Raw genomic sequence first — 21,437 nt, 5'->3', positions numbered from 1 at the left:
ATATTATCAAAACAATAATGATTTTTGGAAAAATAAACAACCGCCTTACTTGGTGGAAGCCTTACATAATTGCAAAGCAATAACGAGTCATTTATACACCAATGATATTATACCAGGTTTTAGTTTTAACTACGAAACTTACTTACAAGGGGTAGACATCATCGATAGTAAACTAAAAAAGGGAGATCTAAATAATGATAAAAAATTTCTCAGTTTTGTAGAAAAATATCAGGCAGAGTACACTCTTGTTTTTACTGATGCTTCAAAGAACAATGATAAAGTGGAGATTGGTATAAATATACCACAATTTGACTTTGCATTCTCAGCTAGAATAAATGATTATACTAATATTTGTGATGCAGAAGTAATTGCCATATATCAAGGAATGAAAACTTGTATAGAAAAGGGTAGCAGGAAGAACTTAATACTCACAGATTCTATGAGTGCATTAGAACGGATTAAACATGCGAGCTTTCAGGTAAATAGTGATCATATCAGCTCAACAATTAAAAATATTTATTTTCAATGTCATACAAAAATATTATATTTTCTACAATATTAAAACATAACTTTAAATTTGCTTGGATTCCAGGTCATGAACATATTAAGGGTAACGAAAAAGCTGATATATTAGCGAAAGTAGGTACCACTTTAAATGTTCCATTGAGTATAAAAATTGACAAAAACAATTTCTTACCTCATTTGAAGAAAACAATAAATAATAGCTTTCATAACAAATGGCAAAATGATATAAGAGTTAAAGGAAAGATGTATTGAAAAATCCACCCAGACTTTCCTATGAAGCCATGGTATTGGAATATACCTGTCATGGACAAAAGACATATTTCCTGCATTATTCGTATGAAAACAGGCCATTGTTGGAGTAAATCACATTTGTACCGTATTGGAGTGGTTCCCGCCCCTTACTGCGAATGTGGTCGAATTGAAACTATTAACCATATTTTTTTAGAATGTCCTATTAATGTTATTCCTGAATACGATATATACCACAAATTTGTCACAGCAGGCATTACAGCTCCTTTGGACATGTTTATAGTACTAATGAATTTAAATATTTCTATTATAAAAATAATAATTCACTTCATGAAACATAATAACATTAAATTGTAAAATGGGGGATGGGGGTACTGCTATTCTGTCTCTCACCTTTTTATAGACCCTTGTTTGTGTTCTTTGTACCTTTTCCAACGACCTACCTTTTCGCACAAAAGAAGCAATATAATAGACCGTAATAGTGAGTCTCCAAAGTGATAAATAATTGTCCACACGAAAACTTCAGAGAAGTTAATACCAGACAAGTGATGTTACATATAGGGTACGGTATTGCTTCGAGCAAGTCAGACTGTACCTCTCGACGAAGCTCCTATTATATTATGTAATAGGAGGCGCACTGGTCAAATGCGCCGGATTAAGGAAGCAATGACCATAAGAAGCAGAAGAAGAAGAAGAAAATAACATGGTGGAATTCCACGCCTATTGCTTCACCTGTAAATTATTCAGATGTGTTTGTGTGGCTGTTTTGTGGATGTGTTAGTGTTAGTGTGTAGTGTGAAAATAGAAAGCCTTACATATCATGTGCAACTTTGAATATTTTTAACTTTGTTTATAAAATGATTTCTTCTTCTCTGACATGTGATGTTTGGAAAATACAAGGTTTGAACGCTGCTAACCTCACTAACAGTAAGTTATGCCTATTTTATTATTATCTTATTTTTATCTTATATAATAATTTGAAGCTATTCCCTGATGATTTCTAATTTGCTGCCTACACAAATAACATCATAGTTTTGTTCTTGACTGGTCAGCAAATACTACCATTCAAATAATATATAAGTACATGTATTCCAATAAAACTATATATTTGTGAAAATTCAAGTTGTTTTTAACTTATGTAAACGCAACCCATGAAGTAAGTATTTTCTATTTGTATATTTCATATTCAATGCTGCATAACTCTCCAACCTATCGGATTGCTAAGTGAAAACATTTGCAAATCCCAAGTTCAGTTAAAGTTAGCATTGTAACTAACATTACTGCAGTTTTGCCCTGTAAGGAGTGAATTTTGTTTACCTGTGACAATGTGGGTGCGCTAATTTGAAAACTGGTGAGTAAACTAGATCGATTTGATTATTTAATAGATTACACTCGCAATGTTTATGCTTATGAATTTCCAAGGATTTCAAATAAATGAGTTTTAATCCCTTTCTTGCATAGTGCAACATTTTTGTTTTGTTCAGATTCGGGAACGTGTGGTTGCATCCCAAGGAATGGTTTGAAAACGTCGAATCATTTTTACCTATTCTGAAGGACCTTTCATAGTCAGCATACCGTTTTGAGAAATTTCGACTACATTGTCCTACACAAACACTATTACACTCCGGACACTTGACCTTATAAATTAGATTTCTCCTACTTGTCCACTTTATCTTTGGCATTGAAAAGGAAATCAGATAACCTGGCGTGTGGTCTAAATGCCACTTCCACATTGTTTTTTCTAAATAAACCCGCAATTATCGCTGGTTTTTTCCAAAATATGCTACCCATTTCTTGATTTCTGGTTGCTTGATCTGGGGGTATATTAATCTGTAAGTGAATTTTCGGCTTTGTTCTATGACTGGATTGTGTCTGCTTTCAAATCATCATTATGGCCTATTTGTATACTGAGGATACACTACAAAAACACACTTTTGTCTATTTTCCACTATATTTCTTTATTGTTGACCGGTTTCGGCTATTATACCATTTTCAAAAATAGCCGAAACCGGTCAACAATAAAGAAATATAGTGGAAAATAGACAAAAGTGTGTTTTTGTAGTGTATCCTCAGTGAACATGAATTTCCACAAAATAAACAAGTCATCAATCGAAGAAGCCTATTTGTATAATTATTTTAATTTCCCTAGCTACAGTGTTAGCTGACAAAGGTTGTGAGAATGCTCTGTACAACATTGAATTGTAGGCAGCTAATTTATGACTGTCTGGATGGAAAGGGAATTTAAAATGAATATACAGATGGGCCATAACAATGGTTTCAACGCAGACACAATCCAGAAGTTGTCAGAAAACAAAACCGTAAATTCACTTACAGATTAATATACCCCCAGATAAAGAAATCAGAAATCAAGAAGTTGACAAGTTGAAGAAATCTGGAGTTTATAAGCTCAAGTGTCCGGAGTGTAATAGTGTTTATGTGAGACAATGTGTTCGAAATTTCTCAAAACAATATGTTGAACATGAAAGGTCCTTCAGACAAGGTAACAATAATTTGACATTTTCAAACCATTCCTTGGGATGCAGAAATTTTACACTATGCAAGGAAGGATTTGAAATCCTTGGAAATTCATAAGCATAAGCATTGCGAGTGCAACCTGTTAAATGATCAAATCACATTAGTTTACTCACCGGTTTTCAAATTAGCGCATCCACATTGTCACTGGTAAACAAAATTCAGGTACTCAATTAAGTTGAGTACCTGTTATTACCTACAGTGGTGTTATATAAGGGCTAATGTAATCAGTCATTTTCAGTTTATTTAATGTATAAGTTTGAAAATGTCCGTAAAGGACGAAATTTCAGTAACGTTACAAATAAAACTAGTAAAAACATAGTAAGTTTCATTTCTTATTTTTCATGATTTAACCTCAACTATTTATTGTATCATAGTTAATTCATCAATTTATGAATAAGCTGTCTGAGAATCTCACTTTTTGACTAAAGGACTATCTTCATCTTTCTACTGAAAGCAACTATCTATTGTCCGTGCATGAAAGAGGAGAAACTTTTAGATTGCAAGTGTCAGGGCCGCAATGCAAAATTGAATGAGGTCTTCTGTGGAGGTTATTCTGGAATCTTTTAGTTTTGTCTTAGTTCCAAAGTTTTTTTTTTCAGTCCCAAATACCTTTTGTTTCATTTCATGTATTTGGAATTTCACTGAGATGAATTTTCCAATAACGTTGAGGTTTTTCATGCCTTATTCTTCTGAAAATTATTTTACTTATCGCCAATTGGACATCTGCATCAGTGATAATTGAACCTCTAGTAATTAAATATTATACTGCTCTACTGCTCAGGATTGTCCAAAAGATTTTTGATTATTATAGAATTTTTCTTGTTCTCTTGGGAGACTATCGAATTTAGTATGTGATTAGCCAATTATTGAAAATTTGTGAGGTCCTTCAGAATTCTACGATAAAATTATCTGTAGCGAATCCTGACTCATTAAATTAATAACTTCATTTTAGTTTTGAAAATACGGACTCTACTGTTTTTTTTTTCATTTCAGAGAATTCAGTCTTGCACGGAAAGTTGTGTTTGGGACAATGAGAAGTGCTAGCATTCCAGATGTGTCTGCTGAGGATATGGATTATGGATAAATTTGATTGGAAATACCTGGGAACACTCGTTGAATGAAACTTGCGGCAGTCAGTTACATACCCATATGAATAGAGATTGTTTGGGGTACATTAACAAACAAACGGTAAGATTCCAACATTTTTCGTTCTGTAATTGTACAAAATGCTTTTTCATAACACCATTTTCTAACACAATAATTCAAAGGGAGATTACGAAACAATAATTATTTCTTAGCAACAGTTCCTTGGACTAATAAAAAATTTTCGAGTTCAGATTAGAATTCTGCATATGAATCATTCTACTGTATATAAAATCACATATAATTAAAAATGGACCATCATCTCTTTGTTTTAACTCGAAATAAAATTGAGTAATTTCTCTGTTTTAAGATGTTTGGTTGTTTCCATGTGTTTGAACTTCATGAGTGTTACTTGCTTCAGATTTTATAATGTATCAAGAAAAACAATATCTTTGCTGGTTTCATATTCATAACCTCTCCTTTCATAAGTACTACTTTCAATTGTAATTAAATTATATCTCATTGTACTATGGAGTCCCTGAAGAAGAGCCAATAAAGTTCAGAAAACATGAACAGAATAAAGTTTCGAAATCTTGAACAGAAAAAAGAGTTTTCATATTTTTTGTTTCTCGACTTCAATATCTGCTTCAATCTTACCCTGTTTCTTAACTTAGCCAGTCAAGCTAACCTCTCCACATCTCCTGTTATTATATAATATAAAAATATAGTCTTTCAATATTAAATTTCACGAAAAGGATTTGAAGCTTTATATCTTCTATTAATCACCTGCGAGCGCTTTCGACAGCTGGTCGTACTGTCATCTTCTAGGCACTCCTCAAACTGAACTTGTCATCCTGTCGTCTGCCTCTTTATACAGTCAGAACGTCTCAACTCAGGTATTTCACGTATTTTAGGTAAATTTGCCTGTATTTGTACTGCATCAGGTACTATTCTTTGTGTTAGATCTTCTCTAGGAATGTGTATGGTTTTGTTTAATATTTTGAATGTGAGGCCTTATTGTGTTTTGATTTGTACTTGTTCCTCAATAAATGATGTATGACTGTTGAATTTATGGATGTTCAGTCATAAATCACTTATCAAGGAACAAGTACAAATCAAAACACAACAGTTTGAGGAGTGCCTAGAAGATGACAGTACGACCAGCTGTCGAAAGCGCTCGCAGGTGATTAATAGAAGATATAAAGCTTCGAATCCTTTTTGTGAAATTTAATATTAAAATACTGAAAATAAAGGAAAATTAGTTGCATCATTAAAAAAAAAAATATATAGTTGTATAAAAAAAAGGTACTTACTAATGTGAGAATTGAATGTCATGTTCAAGACTACAGACTAACAGAAAAAAAAAATGAATTTCAGTTGACAGTGACAAAAACAATAGAAGTTATTATTTCAATCAAAGCGTAAAATTTTGTTGGGGTATTCTAGTAACACATTGTGTTGTTTTCGCTGGATAGTTTAACTATATAATATGTTATTTAAGCATTTCCATTCTGATTGAATTCTACCTATTTGGTGCTCTATATAATAACTATTTGAACCATATGATCATGTTCCGAAAACCCGAAATTTGTAATAAGTGAAGATTGGTCTACTCTGTCAAATGTTAGGAGGTGATACGAGGTAAAAAAATTATGTATTTATTCTTCAATTTCTATTTTGTTTCCTTCAAAGTCGTTCCCCCCGATATAATACAATTGTGTCATCATTGTTTCCAATCCTTGAAGCAGTTCTGATATATGCACTTTTTGGTATGTACTCAAGTTCTCTCAGAGATTCTGTTTTTACCGCCTTTTTTTGGCGGACCGCACATAAAATAACACTTATTGATAATTTACAAAACTTTATAATAAACATTAGAAAAAAAATATATAAAAAAGTAAAGATTTTACATACAATTTTCAATGCAAAATAAAAACAAACAAAGTTTCTTCAATACAAACTGATAAATATCAACCGGAATTAATGAGGTAGGTTCACGTACGCAGCTTTGTAATCGTGCATCACTCAGTCTTGATCGTTGGTCATTTTGATTAATTTCATGTTTGAAAATAGTTCAAGAGTCGAGTGGATGAAGGAGGTAAATAAAAAAATGTTGAAATGGAGAAAAAATCAATTTGAATTTTCAAATACCGTTTTTGTTTGTACTCGTTTAATGATTTTATCTTTTTGTTGAAACTTTGCCTGTTATTGGGCTATGATGAAACATTTTCTTCAACATTGGTAAAAATTTAGTAACATTTACAAAAAAAAAACAAATTTGGAAAAAAGTGCAGTTACTTACTTACCTCTTTTATGTATTTTTACACGAAACCGATCAGCTCTAATTGGAAAAGGGAGTATTCATACTAAAAGTTTTTTAGATTGACTTTATTAAAAGATTGGAAAAGTTACATAGGTAGGTGAATGTCTTTAACTCTAACTGTACTAACTTAAAACTATTGATTAACAATATGCCATATCCTGTGGCAGAGAATTAAAAAATGTAATCGCACTGTATACAGTACTTCTTTCATATAGAGATTTTTTATGTATCGGATATAAAAAAATCATTCCTAAATCTTGTTCCATACTTATGTGTTTTATGATGCTTTTCAAAGTAGCTTGGTTGATTTACTAAAAATTTTAATGACTCAAAAATGTATATCGCTGGAACTGTTGATAATTTGTTCATTTTGAAGATTCCTCTACATGAGTCTTTGACCTTCATACCAAAAAGTATTCTGATTACCCTATTTTGGCAGAGAAATACTCTGTTCAGCTCATGACTGGAGACCCAAATAATAATACCAAACCTTATTGCAAAGTAAAAATTAGCGTAGTAGACAGTCATTAGAACATCACTCAAGGTTTTTTTTTTGAGAATTCTCATAGCATATGTAGTTGAAGAGAGTTTTCTGCAGAGATTGTCAATTTGATTTACCCAACTTAAGGTGTCATCGATATATATATACCCAAAAACTTCACAGAGGTGTTGCAGGTCACTCTAAAATCATTGAAACTGACGATCAACTTCTCAAAACCGCTCACTTTACTGATATTATTTTGTGTTGACAAAATTTTGAGAGCTGAATTTGCAAAATGGTTGTTAATATTATTAGCCATTTCTCCTGGTTTTTCAGTATCTATCTGATTACAATGCAGTGAACCCGTTTCTTCTTTAATTGTCTTCCACATCATTTTGGTTTTGTTGTCTGATTGTGCAATTCTCTTCCTATAGTAATCTTTCTTGGCGTTTTTCCTTGTAAATTTCTTTGTACTGATGATCAATGTGAGATATTGATTGATAGAAAACTAGTTTGTTTTTCATATGACTAATCTCTGGCGACATGAAATATTTACTTTTAGTCAACTTCTTTTTCTTACATGATTTGGGAAAATAGAGATTGAAATAAAAGTTGAAAGTATTACTGAAGGATGAGAATGCCTCATTTAGGTTTTCTGCATTGTAAAGATTTGACCAATCCTCGGAAGCAAATTTTTTACGAAATTCCAGAATTGATTCCGGATCATAGTATCGTTTCTGAATTCTGGAAGTGAGGTGAGTTTGATTCATTATATAACAGAGCAAGAGCTGCCCAGAATGATCAGAAATACCGGTTTGTATGACTATTCCTTTTTCAAATCCATCAAAATTTGTAATAATATTATCTAAGCATGAACTAGAATGAGAAGTTTTCCTTGTTGGTTCTGAAATAGTTATAGTAGCATTGTAGCTGGCCAGCAGATCTCTGAAATATCTGCAAAACTTCGTTTTATGACATAAAAGATCCACATTGAAATCACCTGCAATAAAATATACACAGTATTTTTCACATAAAATGTCCATTATATGTTGAAATTTAGATAAAAAAAAAATTATATCACCTAATGGTGATCTATATACACAGACTATGATAAATTTGGTGCCGCCTGCTATTTTGCAAGCTGCCCTGGAGCATTCAAAAGTAAAATCCTCTGAGAGAGCATTAATTTCACCAATGGGACTACTGGAGATCCTCTTCATCGCATAAATTGCTGAACCTCCATGTTTGCGTTCCTCTCTGCAATGGCTCGATATAAGATTGAAATCATCAATAGTATAGTGTTTTAGTTTCTCCCATGTTTGCCAGTGCTCTGTTATGCATAGAATGGGGCAATTAAGATTGTCCTTGACTTTTTGGAGCATATTCACACTGTTTCCTAAAGACTGTACGTTGTGGTGCATTGGGAAATTTTTCATATCATTTGGATCTTGTTTATTTGATCCTTTTCTAAAAAAGATTCTGCTTGGTTTGTGTTATTTGTTCGAGTTTCCACATTTTCAAGGAGATGTCTTCCTCTCCTAAAATCGAAGCTTTCAAATCCAATATTTTTTGGCCAGAAATTTGGATCATATAATTCCTCTTTGAAGCCTGGTGCTGCCAGGATTGGTTATTCCTTCTTACATTAAGTGTTTGTAGTTTTTTGACTTCCACTTCATTTCCAGAATCCTGATTTTTGGAAATATGTGTTTCAATATATTCCTTGATATTTTCTTCCATTATGTTATCAGGAACTTTTGTAATAAATTTTTTTATGTTCATCATTTACACCTTTAAAATTGATGTCCCCATCGCTTCTTCCATAATTGATCTTCCTGCAATTACTTTTCCTGATGACCTGTTGAAAACGTTCAGTGTCACATTAATTCCCTTCCTAAAGGTTAATTATATTGGACATGATACTCCTTTGGGCCTTTTCAAGATGAATAGTTTTGTGTAATCTGTTCTTGTGTCTCGTTTCATAATTAGTGCCACCCTGTATGATGCTGGGTTGGGTTTCAATGTTAGTGCTATCCTGTATCTTGTTTGTAATTTATGAACTTTTTTCCAGGGTTTCTTCTTTACCTGCAAAAACAGATTTTGTGCTCCTGACTTGTTGAAAGACATGGCTATTTATTGATGAATGTCTTTCTTCTAAAAATGTTATTTTCTGAATTATTTTTTCTTTGTCGGCAATAATGATGTCTTTGTCTGTCAGAATTTGCCTGAGTAATTTGTTTTCTTGTCTCAAGTATTCTTCCTCGGAGAGATGTATGATGTCCTCAGTTTGCCTGTCATGTACATGCTTACATTCTGATTTTTTTTATCGCTAGACTGCTCTAGACATTTCGGATGAAAATATTCACTGCATTTTGTACACTTCGAACAATGTTTACATGTAAAATTTTCATTTTCTTTGGGAGCAATTGTCTGATTGTTTGCTCTACCCGCCATCTTGGTATATTTACCAGCTGACCTCACTCTGTTTTTACTCAACACAGAATTATATGAATAGTACTTACACTTAATGATTTATTCACTTAATATTACTTTTTATATATATGTTGCTATGTGATGTTCTGTAGCATTAATATTTTATTATAGCTAGCAGTTGAGTTTTATTTCAAATGATAAATAATATTTGTATATTATCTTTTAACGTTGTACTCAGTACAGCGTGCATCTGCTCTCTTTTTGACCTGTCATAAATGTATTGTATGCATAACGCGATTAAATAAATTCTGTCTGTCTGTCTATCTGTCTGTCATACGCAGCTTTTGTATTTTGTTTGCTTTTCTGTCATGCTGTTATGGTTTAAACAGTTGAAAGTTGAAAAAATTTGTTGGTTAACTTAATTTTGCATGTTTGGTTGAACAAGTCACCTGCAAGTGAATAACTCGTCACAAAAAATTGTTTCGATTTATTATGCACCATTTTATTATGAATAATTTTATAACAATATATTGATGGGAGGAATTCGATAAAATAAAATCAATTTTAGAGAAGCTTGGCGGGCCGCTTGATGCTCATTACTGCGAACAGCATTTACGCAGGTTAATACATTCATATGTGTTTATAAATTGATGAGTTAAAATTCCTTATGAACAAAATACACCTACAAAAATTCACAAACATACTTGACATATATAAAATAAAATACAATTATACACATATATACCCACCGATCTAAGATGTGTTAGCGGGAATCTCATGAGTAAGATCAGTTTGTTTCATTCAACAAATTAAGAGCTGCGGGAAAAAATGAAACTGCGAAACTCTGAAGTGGAGTAAAAACAGTAAGTTTGTAAAAAATGTTTCATTCTACTCTTGAACAGATTCTGGTGAAAATCTTTGAAATAATCTGGAAGTTTGTTGCAAATGTCAAGGTCAAGCGAATTTTTCCTTCCTTATATCATTGACGTCTAAAGATTTCCAGATCTTGTTGGATAATTATGGTGGTCTGAATTTTTGGTTAATGAATCTTGTTATGAATTTCTATTAAGGAATCATAAATGTGAACCCATAGAACAATCATAATTTCTAGTTTTGTGAAAAGAGGTCGGCACGAATTCCGCATATCCGCTCTTGTTAAAATACTTATGGCTTTATTTTTGTAGAATACAGCTTTAGCGGAATGGGACAATGCCCCCTATAATATTATCAAATAGCATATATGCGAATGAAACGGTAAAAAATAAGCAATTTCAAAAGCTGTGAAGCTTAATATTTGTTCCAGTTTTCGAAGCATGAAGATTATACTTGATCATTTTTTACATAAATAATGTATGTGAGTGACCCAAGACAAAATGATTTCACTGATAAACCCTGTGCGACTTCTGTATGTGAAGAGATGATTATAGATTGTGTCTTGGCTTGATTCAGATTTTATTCGCACTAAACCATTTGTTAGCCTGCAAAATTTGAACTTTCTTGGATAGACCTCGTATATGTTGTTTTCATATGGCTTAAGATTTGAATAAACTTCAATATCCACAATGAATACAAAGACAAGTTTTAGGGTGTCAAAATAAAGGTTTATACAAGTTTATAGCTGACTATCTTCAATTCTAGGATACTTGCCCTATTTTGACTAATATGACTGGATTTTTTTATTAAATGTAAGATCTATTTAGAGTTATTGTAAAAAAATTGTGATTGTTTTCACCTATTTTACATATTGCATATTTTACTCAATTTTGATGGTGCCATGTGTATACTAGGAAATGAACTTGCAATATTCATGTTCTCTCTCGCATTTGCTATTTGATTCCAATTTGGATTTGATGGAAATGACAAAGTTTTCAAAAAAAAATACAGGAAATCTTGCAATACTTGATTCAATCAAATGAATTAATTATCTTCCAAAAGATTTGAAAACATTGATTATTGAAAATCAAAATGAAATAATAAAATTATTCTGAAATTCATCAGTTATTGGCCTAACTTATGGCCAACAAATCCTAGATAGTCTGGTCTTTAATATTATACCAATTGTATTGAATGATATTTTTCTTGTTGGTGTTTTTGAAATCGATAGTGGTGTTTTTGGAATATTGATTTCTTTTAATACTCTTGACAACCATTAAAAATGTTACATTTAATGACAGTTGTAACAAACTAACCTCTTCTATGAAGGGATTTAATACTCTGAAGCAATTTCAGAACAACTTGAAAAACTATCTCATCGGAAAAGCATTTTACTCGGTAGAAGAATTTATTGAATCAGTACCCAGGCATTTATGACTACAGGCTCTTATTTTTTAGCTCCTCAATTTTAATATTTAACTTTTTTTGTAATCATCGTGTTCAATTGTATTTTACTGGTATCTGATCATTGTATAGTCATAATCTGTACTCTACAGACTTGACTTGCCTTCATAATGGGAAATGCTCCTCAATTTGGGTTATTACAGCAAATGCAAGTTTGAACAAAATAAAGTTGAGTTTAATTCATGAGTTTTTCAAATTCACTTGGAAAAGTATTCAAATTGATGTTTCAAATGTTGGGTTTTAATTTTTAAAGGGATTTGTTTCTAATTGGCAACTATTGGCAACAGCGCCTACATCAAGTTGAAAAATTTATACATACTTAGATATTCTACTTTAAAAAAGAAAAAAATTATCTTTATAAATCAACAAATAAGGCAAAATATAAATTATAGTTCAATACCAACTTCACAAGCCACATTAACAGTTGTTTTTCTATTTATTTATATAGAGGAAGATAGGTTAGGTGCACAAAATGTCATATGTCACAGAATGTCTCGGAACTCGGAACATAATTAAACAGAACAGCACGCCTCTGAAATATGTCATCTTTGTTTGTCTCATACAGGTAACAGATTCATTGTCCTTTATTAGCTATAACCGATGTTGCCAAATGGTGAAATAGGAACGAATCCTTTAAATGTTGAATGCATTATTTCATTCCTCTTTTTTAAGTATTTAAATAATTTTTTGAAGAAAAAGGTTGAAATGATAAGTTTAAAATGCGTTGTTTTAGAGCTCTTTTATGAAAACTATTTGATTTTCGTCAGGAGGAACATTCCCCATTGTATGACATCAAAGGCTCATCTTTCCTGAAGCATCGATACATTCAGGAGGGTGCGCCACCATTACCAACCAACGACCACTCCCCACACCGCGGGGTAAGTGATCATTGGGACCGAGAATCATGTGCCCTAAGTCAGGAATGACGGCCTTCTGCGTTTGTCTGGCTAAGATTTCTGCTTTAGTGCGGCAAGATGGTATGATCTTGAAATTCGTCAGCAGAGAAGGCATCATTGCACTATCAACTCCAATAATCAGAACAAACATCTCAATTTGTGGAGTTCGAAGAGAAAATCTCGTGCTCGAGATGAACTACATTAGGCTTATTACCTTGCATGAACCTGTGGGTAGGTAACAAATATTTTCAATGAATTTGGACTTTGCGTTCTTACAAAGGATTCAATATCCCCCGGAGCGTAGGGCAACACCGGTGTCTCGTCAATACCGTAAGAGTGCCGTAGATGGTAATATAGCCCTCTTAGGGCCGCGTTATGTCGATGAATATACGCCGAGACCGCATATGCTGGACATGCTGATAGCAAGTGCATTAAGGTCTCAGACGCCTCGCGACAGGACCTGCACCTTGTGTCAGCAATCTCTATCTCTATACCCATAACGCGACCGCGGTAGACTAAGGTGTTAAATACACCATCCTGTCAGTCCATGATGAACCTTCAATTTTCCACTTCAGCCCAGGTGCTTTGATAAACCTCAGTTTTCAATTTTGAAGGGATAACCCATGTATTTGCTTATTCTTGAGTAGCTTCAATTGAGGCTTCGCTCTGCCAGTGGTAATGATGTACTCTTATTTGTCAATTACTTTTGAACAAACGTATACCAGTTTCAAAATAGCTAGATTGATACTGGCATACATTTTGATCAATTTAGTGAATCTATTTTCCCATACTTATTTGAGATATGATGTGATGCGTCACAATAATAATAATTTATAATTTCCACAGAAAATTATTGAACATAGTAGTGAAAATAATAGTAGCATGTATGTTTAGTTTAACTGTATTGACTGAAATTGGCGTCTAAGACCTTATATATTTTTTTCAGAGTCCTGCTCTATGAAAAAGACAGCTGAAACGCTACCAAAGCCATCTCAAGTGCAAGAGTCAACCTGGGAAGCTGAAAAGAAAAAAAATGAAGTTTGTGAAATATTGTGGAATAGTAGTAGTGTCTTCTCAATTTATCATCAAATAATTTTGGTTGAATGATATTTCATCAGTTGATATTATGAAACATGCATTTTCAATCATGTTTCATAAAATCCATAACCATAAAAACAACAAAAACCAAACAGGGCTTGAATTAGCTTTAAATGTTTTCATTCACAAAATTATTTCAATACATTATGTTCACATTTTGAAGGAGGTAATATAGCTGGGAAGTGTTTTGATTTTCATTTCACCAGCTCAGCATTGGAGAAAAACACTTTCTTACAGGTGTATTGGAGGAAACAGGAAATTTGTTTTATTGTTACAGGAATATTGTTTTATTGTTGTAGTTTATTCTCTTTCAGGAAAACCATACACTTGAACAAATTTTGTCATAATGGTGCTTTCTTTCTTGAATGTTTATAAAGCATACTTGAGGAAACAGTAAGTGATGTCACTTGTCCTGCTTTCAGAGTTGATTTTCATTATCTCTTGGTGATGGCAAATTTTCGAAAATGAGATGCATGTAGTTGAATACTTCGACATTGCAAAAGTTTTTCTATGAATAACTACTCCAAGGGGGACAGTATATGGAAGTTTGCGCTTCAATTTTTTGTTGAAGTGGGATTTCAATCATTTCTTACTTCAGTATCTTCTTCAAAATTTACTATGTAGTTAGGACTGGATGTCAATGTCAAGCTTAGTCACCTCGCCGAAGATGTTGCTCTCTGCCGGGAAATTATCAAGGTATTAGAAGTTTTGAAATCGATTTATAATTGTTCCTCTTTGGTGCGATCTTCGAAATAGTTCGGTAATAGGAAAAAAATCTGATGGATGAAATTCTTTCATTATTTTTTTAATGAAGTGGAATTCTTGGTTGCATTATTTTCTTGCTGTATGCTCTGTTGTTTTGATTCACAAAAAGTTTTGCTTGCATGACTTCTTTATATTCCCAGAATTTTGGTTAAAGGGACTTTCTTTCTTTCTTGAATGTTTATGCAGAGTTGATTTTCATCATCTCTTGAACCTCACTTTGCAGTTACTTTGGATTATATTCAGTAATCTCCAATTAATCCCTGAAGCATTTCTATTAATAGTTGAGCAATTTATGTTCCTGACATAGTTTGGAAATGAAAATGTTCATATTTTTTACAATCAAATGATTTTGGTTGAATTATCTTTTATTACTTGTTATTATGTAATTTAGATGCATTTTCAACCATGTTACAGAAAAACCATAACCAGTTTATGTGAATATCCTTACCTGATTACGATAATGACCCTTATGTTGATGTTTATAAAGATGTAGCGGATATGGTAAATTTTTTTTACAATGGAATAATTTTGGTTAAATGATCTTTTATTAGTTGATATTATGTATTAAACATGCAAACGTGCATTTTCAACCATGTTCAATAGAAACCAAAACCACAAAAATGACAAAAACCGATCAAGGCTAAGATTAACTGATATTTTTATTCACACATTTATTTTCTCTATATTTTATGTTCACATTTTGACGAAGGTAATATAGCTGGGAAGTGTTTTGATTTTCATTTTACCAGCTCAGCATTTGAAAAAAATACTTTCTTACAGGTATATTGGAGGAAACAGGAATATGTCTTTTATTGTTACAGGAATATTGTTTAATTTTTTTTTCTGTTTCAGGAAAACTTTATAGTTGAACAATTTTGGTCAATGGTGCTTTCTTTTTTGAATGTTTATGCAGAGTTGATTTTCATTACCTTTTGATCATAGCAAATTTTCAAAAATGAGTTACCCGTAGTTTAATTCTCCGACATTTTTTAAGTTACTTCAGTATCTCCTCTAATATTTATCATGTAGTTAGGACTAGATGTCAGAAATTATATTTAATATTTCATATTCACATTTTTACGAAGGTAATATAGCTGGGAAGCGTTTTGATTTTCATTACTGGTCCAACTTTGGAGGAAAATTTGTTCTTGCAGTTGTATTCGAGGAAACAGGAATATTCGTTTTATTTAGACAGGAATACTGTTTTACTGTTACTGTTTTTTATTCTTTTTCAGGAAAACATTAAACCTGAACAATGTTGGTCAATTGTGCTTTCTATCTTGAATATTTATGCAGAGTTGATTTTCATTCTATTTTGATTATAGGAAATTTTCGAAAATGAGTTGCATTGTTATATAAGTTTTTCTATGAGAAAATATATTTGGAATTCAGCTTCAATTATTTTGTTTAACTGGGATTCATACTTCGTTAGTCAATTTCTACTCCAATATCTACCATGTATCAATTGTATCAATGCAAATCTGTATATTGGCCATCTGTTTTTCCAATTTATCAGGATTAGATGAATACACTCCCATTTTATAATTTGCCGCCTCTTCTTATCGACGGTCTCAAATCAATAACTCGTATGTCTTAACCCATTAAGGCCCAGAACTATTTTTTTCCAAAATTGGTTATTCTGATAACTTTTTCAGTTCAAGGAACGTCAGAAATGACTCAGAAAAATACTTTAAAAAATGCTATCTTTTTGGTTTTTGAGTTTTGAGGTGGGTCGTTGATGACCCCTTGGGACTTAGGAGTGCAATAAATGTACACTTGAGTTATAAGGTGGTTTATTGACTTTATATTATTTGAAATTAACTATGATACGTTTGAAAGCATTTATCATGTAGCGGAATTTCACAAGCATCACAAGACTTGTTGGTCTTATTTTTGCATACCACACATCGGATTCTTCTTCGTCCAGTTAAGATTATGTGTCGTCCGCTTGCAATTTTTGGGTACTGAATGTTTGCCCTCTTCGGTCCTGGACATGTGCTTCGTTTTTCGTATTTCAGTAAGAGTGCTTGTGTAACTGTACGACGGAAAGTAAGATTGTCTTCACTGTATCGATACTCACGCGCTAAAAGCCATGCATTTGTAACACATACATCGAACATTCAAAAAATTAGCTGAATGTACCAGTTTTTGCCTCTAAATACAATTCGGTAATTTGAGACGTGATTATCCAGCTGATCCACTCCCCCCATGAAAGTATTATACTTATTTACAACGTAAGGCTGTGATATGTTGACTTTAGATCTTTCTTTTGCCGAATATCTTTTACATTTGGCCACTGGTTCTAACCCATACTCATTAGACATAAGTGTGACAATATTGTTATCCTTCCAGCGAACACCAACCACATTATTATGGTTATCAAGTGCAGAACACATGGAGCCTCTATCAAGCTTCTTCATTGTGGCAGTTTCTATCAGTTTGCATTTGCCAGTTCTGTTTTCTCTAGTGGTACCTGTTGCTCCTATACCTTTTTGACCCAACAATGGGATAAGTTTTGCAAAAGAGAAAAAATTGACAAAATAAAGGGAGAAGTTTTGAGATTTTTTCAGTATTTCTGCAAAATGAAATACTACTGATACTCCCAGTCCCATACCTTTGTCGATATCCATGTTCTTATCTTTGCCTTGATACACTTGAAACTGTACACAGTATCCATACTTTAGTGCTGCAACCCATGCCTTATATCCAAAACGGATAGGTTTACCTCTTATGTATTGTTTACATCCATGCCTTCCATAGTAAGGAATCATGGATTCATCAATGGATATGTTGCTTTCAACAGGTGCATATCGCAAAAAGTTATTATTTAGTGCATCAGTAAGATATCTTACTTTGGCAAACTTATCGTTTTGAGGTATGTTATCGTTATCTGCTGCATGAAAATTAGAAGATATTTCAAAAAAAACGATTTCTGCGCATAGACTTGGCCACCAGAGGATTACGAACATCTTCGTTTGTTTTCCAATACATTGTTCTTCGTGGTAATAGAGCATATCCACTCAAAAGGAGAATTCCTATGTAGGTGTACATATCGCCAACATCCAACTGAAATCCTGCTTTATTTCTTTTCGCAGCATACAAGCATGAAAATCTTACTAAATTTTCAATAATTTCTGGGGTCAAAAATAGTTCAAAAAAATCTAAAGGATCACTCTCCCAGGAAACGGTTAGGGGCTGACAAAATTTAATATCAGTATTGGTTTCATTTTTCTGGAAATTACCTGGTGCTTGCCATTTGAAATCTGCAATTTTTGGCAATGTTTGTGAAAATATGAAGTTTCCAATATTGTAATAAATGACTCTGAATTGGCGATCCCTATATAAGTACTACTATGAATATATAATAATCTTGGTTATGCCACCAATTATATCCTCAGAGAGTGGATTCGGCCACGGCTTAAATGCGTGGTCTTTTAGGGGTTTGAGGGAATGAAATAATATTAGCAAAGTTTTCACAAACCAACTTTATTGATGAGTAAAGTTGGCAGAATAATCGGATTAACAATAGAAAAAAATTAAATGAACAAAAATTAATACTGAACGTTATTTACACTATATAAAAGAAAAAGAAATTAATAATTATAACCATGAGCAAACTATGGGTAAACTACTAAAACAAACTGACAGGAGTATTCCTTTGAAAATTGAGGTAACTTCACTCAGGGCATAGATATGCCTTGCCTGAATTCTACTAGCTATGCTATAAAACCAACTAAAATACAACTCTGAGAAGTTCTCAAGAGACCCACTTAATCGCTCCTCTCTGTATAACGTAGGAAATTACTATGACCTATAATAACCTAATAAAATGAAAAGGGAACCCGATTCGTAGCTATATTTTTATGGTAAATGTTCATTAATACTCTAGGTGCCAAGTCGAAAATATAATCCACATACACATGCAATAACATCTACACTATATATCAGAATTGTTTAAAATACGCTCACCAAAATTATCGTAGACGGACTCCCCTGAAAACTCCAACAAAAGCCACTATTTCCCCAAATACTCTTACCAGGAACTCGATAAAAATCTCTAAATCACTAAATTGAATAAACCCGCGAGTACTTGAAATATCTCAATATTTCAATTCACTCAAAATTTCCTCTAGAATTTCCAGCTACCGTAGGAAATTCAACTGGATTCACCAAATCTCCGCGCACCACTGACTTCAATCTTTTCAAAAAACCTCACCACCTGTACTATGTTAGAGGATGTAAGTAATGTTTCAGAAAATTCTAACCAATCGGAAAGTTTGAAATTGTTTCTAAGACTGGTACTCTTTTCGCCACCTCATGGTCCGACGAATAAGTCCGCAAGAATTCACGTCTAGTTCCCGACATTTCTAATGTCGTGAGTCTACTACTGATATATAGATGTCACTGCAAGGGTCATTTTTGATATTTTTTGCTGTCTCGAATAAAACATGTAGATTAGCCACTTGGGTGGCTTCATTTTATTATGTCGTTAAATTTTGAGCTCATAAGATAAATTGCGATATTTATTATACGTTTGAGTGTTTTCTGACTTTATTCTAAATGGGGTATACAAACTGGATGACATTTTCGACCCTTAACGAAAGATAATGAAATGAATTATGGGGTTGAATGTTACAAAATATCGAATTTCTTAGCATCAACCAGTTAATTTTAACGACTTTTCCTTTAAATGGCTTGGTTCTGTTGGCCTTAAGGTTATTTCTGAAAGATGATAAGGTTCCCTTTTCATACGAAAACACATGAGTTTTGGTATCTAAAATTCAACGGAAAATATAATAAATCCAACTTATTACAATATTATGATTCATAGGTAAGTTTTTAGAAGTAGAAGGTTGAATTGTCTCCTGAATTACTTCTGCGGCTTCTTTGCTTTCTTCTGGGAGGTCGGAATTGTCATAAAAGAACTCTGCTTCAGCATTTAGTTGTGCTGCACAACTCCTGAATCTTCGGCACTCTCATCACCATCATAAGTTGGTAATATCACAATTCCGTCTGGAATCACATCATCTGCCTCTAAATTCTCTATCTGCTCTAAAAGCTCAATAGCTGTGAGTGGGCGCTTCCTAAAAAAATAACCAATAAAAATATTCAAGAACTTCTGAGGCCGAAGGGGTCGTTAACGACCCACTAAAAAAAACACATGCAGCTTGGCAACCTCGCAGTCGAAGTTTGATTTCTTAAAACCTTACTTGTGAGACATCTTTTATAATTGTACTAATTTACCAAAATAAACAATGAAATACTAAAAAAGGTTCTTACCAGTTTCAATATGAAGTCATTTCACGCACAAGAAAAAAATACTATTTTCAACAATTTCTCTGAAGCCAGAAAAAACCCTGAAACAAGCGCCCGGCATGCAAAAGGTACACAATGCTAATATGGAAATAAGTTTTGATATTTTGTTTATGCAAAAGAAGTTAGGTTTGACAATAAAAATCTGAAGTGGGTCGTTAACGAACCCAGGGTCCTTAATGGAACATAAAACTGTCTTGGATGTTTGATAACGATCAAATTTTTGATGGAAAATGTTAACAAGAAAATCAATAAGGAAAACCTGTGAATTTCGTTTTTTTTAATATTTTTTTTCAATTTGTAGGAAATTAGACTTAGGAGCTATTGAAAAGTAAAAACAAGAAGTTACGAGTAATTGAAACTTTTTTATTTTCTCCTAGGAACAATTTTAGAACAATACAGTACTCTCTCGCTAATCCGCCACCATAAAATCCGGACCATCGGCGGATTACTGGAAACGGCGGATTGTAGATATTTACTCATATGCAGATATATTTTGTATTAGTATGTAGGTTCACAAAAATGAATTGGAATTAAAAAATAAACTGACACGTAACTGATTACTCAGGTTTTGAAAAATACTGGTCTATTTTGGCCTGTTTTTTGCCATAATAAATCTTCGTAATTCCTTGATCACGCATTTTACGTAAATTTCTAACCAAACGTATGTCATTCCATTTTCCTGAGCCCATTTAATGCAAGTGTCAACACTTTCCAAAGCGTCCTCTGATTTGACAGTGCAATCTACATGTACCGACATTTCATCTGATGAGCTATCAAAGGATGAGTCAAATGATTCATTTACAAGCTCATCTTCGGTTAAATGTGTCTCATATATTTCTTGGGTTTTCTTCAAACCAATTTTCAACATCTTCACGTGTTAAACCTGCATTAGGATTTGTTGCAAACTCTATCAATTCCTGTAATGGAATTAGATCCTCTTCTTCCCAAGTGTCATCATCTTCACAAATTCTAGGCCACAATTTTTTCCATGATGATTTGATTGCTCTTTCTCCAACTTCGTCCCAGGCATCAGAAACTGTAAAAACTGCATCTTTGATATTCAACATTTTCAGAGTTTCAGAAATGTTTGCCTCTCGACTTATGGCGTTAAGTAAAATCTTCTTTTTGTAATTGTTTTTCATCATTTGTATCACATTTTCATCCATTGGTTGGAGCAGAGGCGTACAATTAGCAGGAAGGAAAAGTGTTTTATACAGCCGTCACTAGATGATAATTCGTCATTTGGGCCGTGTCCAGGAGCATTATCAAGCACAAGAAGAGCTTTCTGTGGTAGATTTAGCGACTTTAAAAATGTTTTCGCCTCAGGCACGAAAACATGATGAAACCAGTTGTAAAACAAATCTTTGGTTACCCAGGCTTTATTTTGACTCATATAAAC

General features: G+C 33.0%; 1 long non-coding RNA gene across 1 annotated transcript; it reads left to right on the top strand.

The window, feature by feature from the left end:
• Positions 1-1,453: 1,453 nt before the first annotated feature.
• On the top strand, positions 1,454-14,148 carry LOC141484191 (uncharacterized). Its single transcript, XR_012466520.1, has 3 exons — positions 1,454-1,701; positions 4,303-4,497; positions 13,806-14,148. It is a non-coding gene; the product is annotated as an uncharacterized lncRNA (long non-coding RNA).
• The last annotated feature ends 7,289 nt before the right edge of the window (positions 14,149-21,437 follow it).

This window comes from Leptinotarsa decemlineata, unplaced genomic scaffold, assembly GCF_025532065.1.
Source record: "Leptinotarsa decemlineata unplaced genomic scaffold, Ldec_3_MD MMD2_tig00005002_RagTag_RagTag, whole genome shotgun sequence".
Taxonomy (NCBI): Eukaryota; Metazoa; Arthropoda; class Insecta; order Coleoptera; family Chrysomelidae; genus Leptinotarsa; species Leptinotarsa decemlineata.
This window is presented reverse-complemented; position numbering and strand designations above follow the sequence as displayed.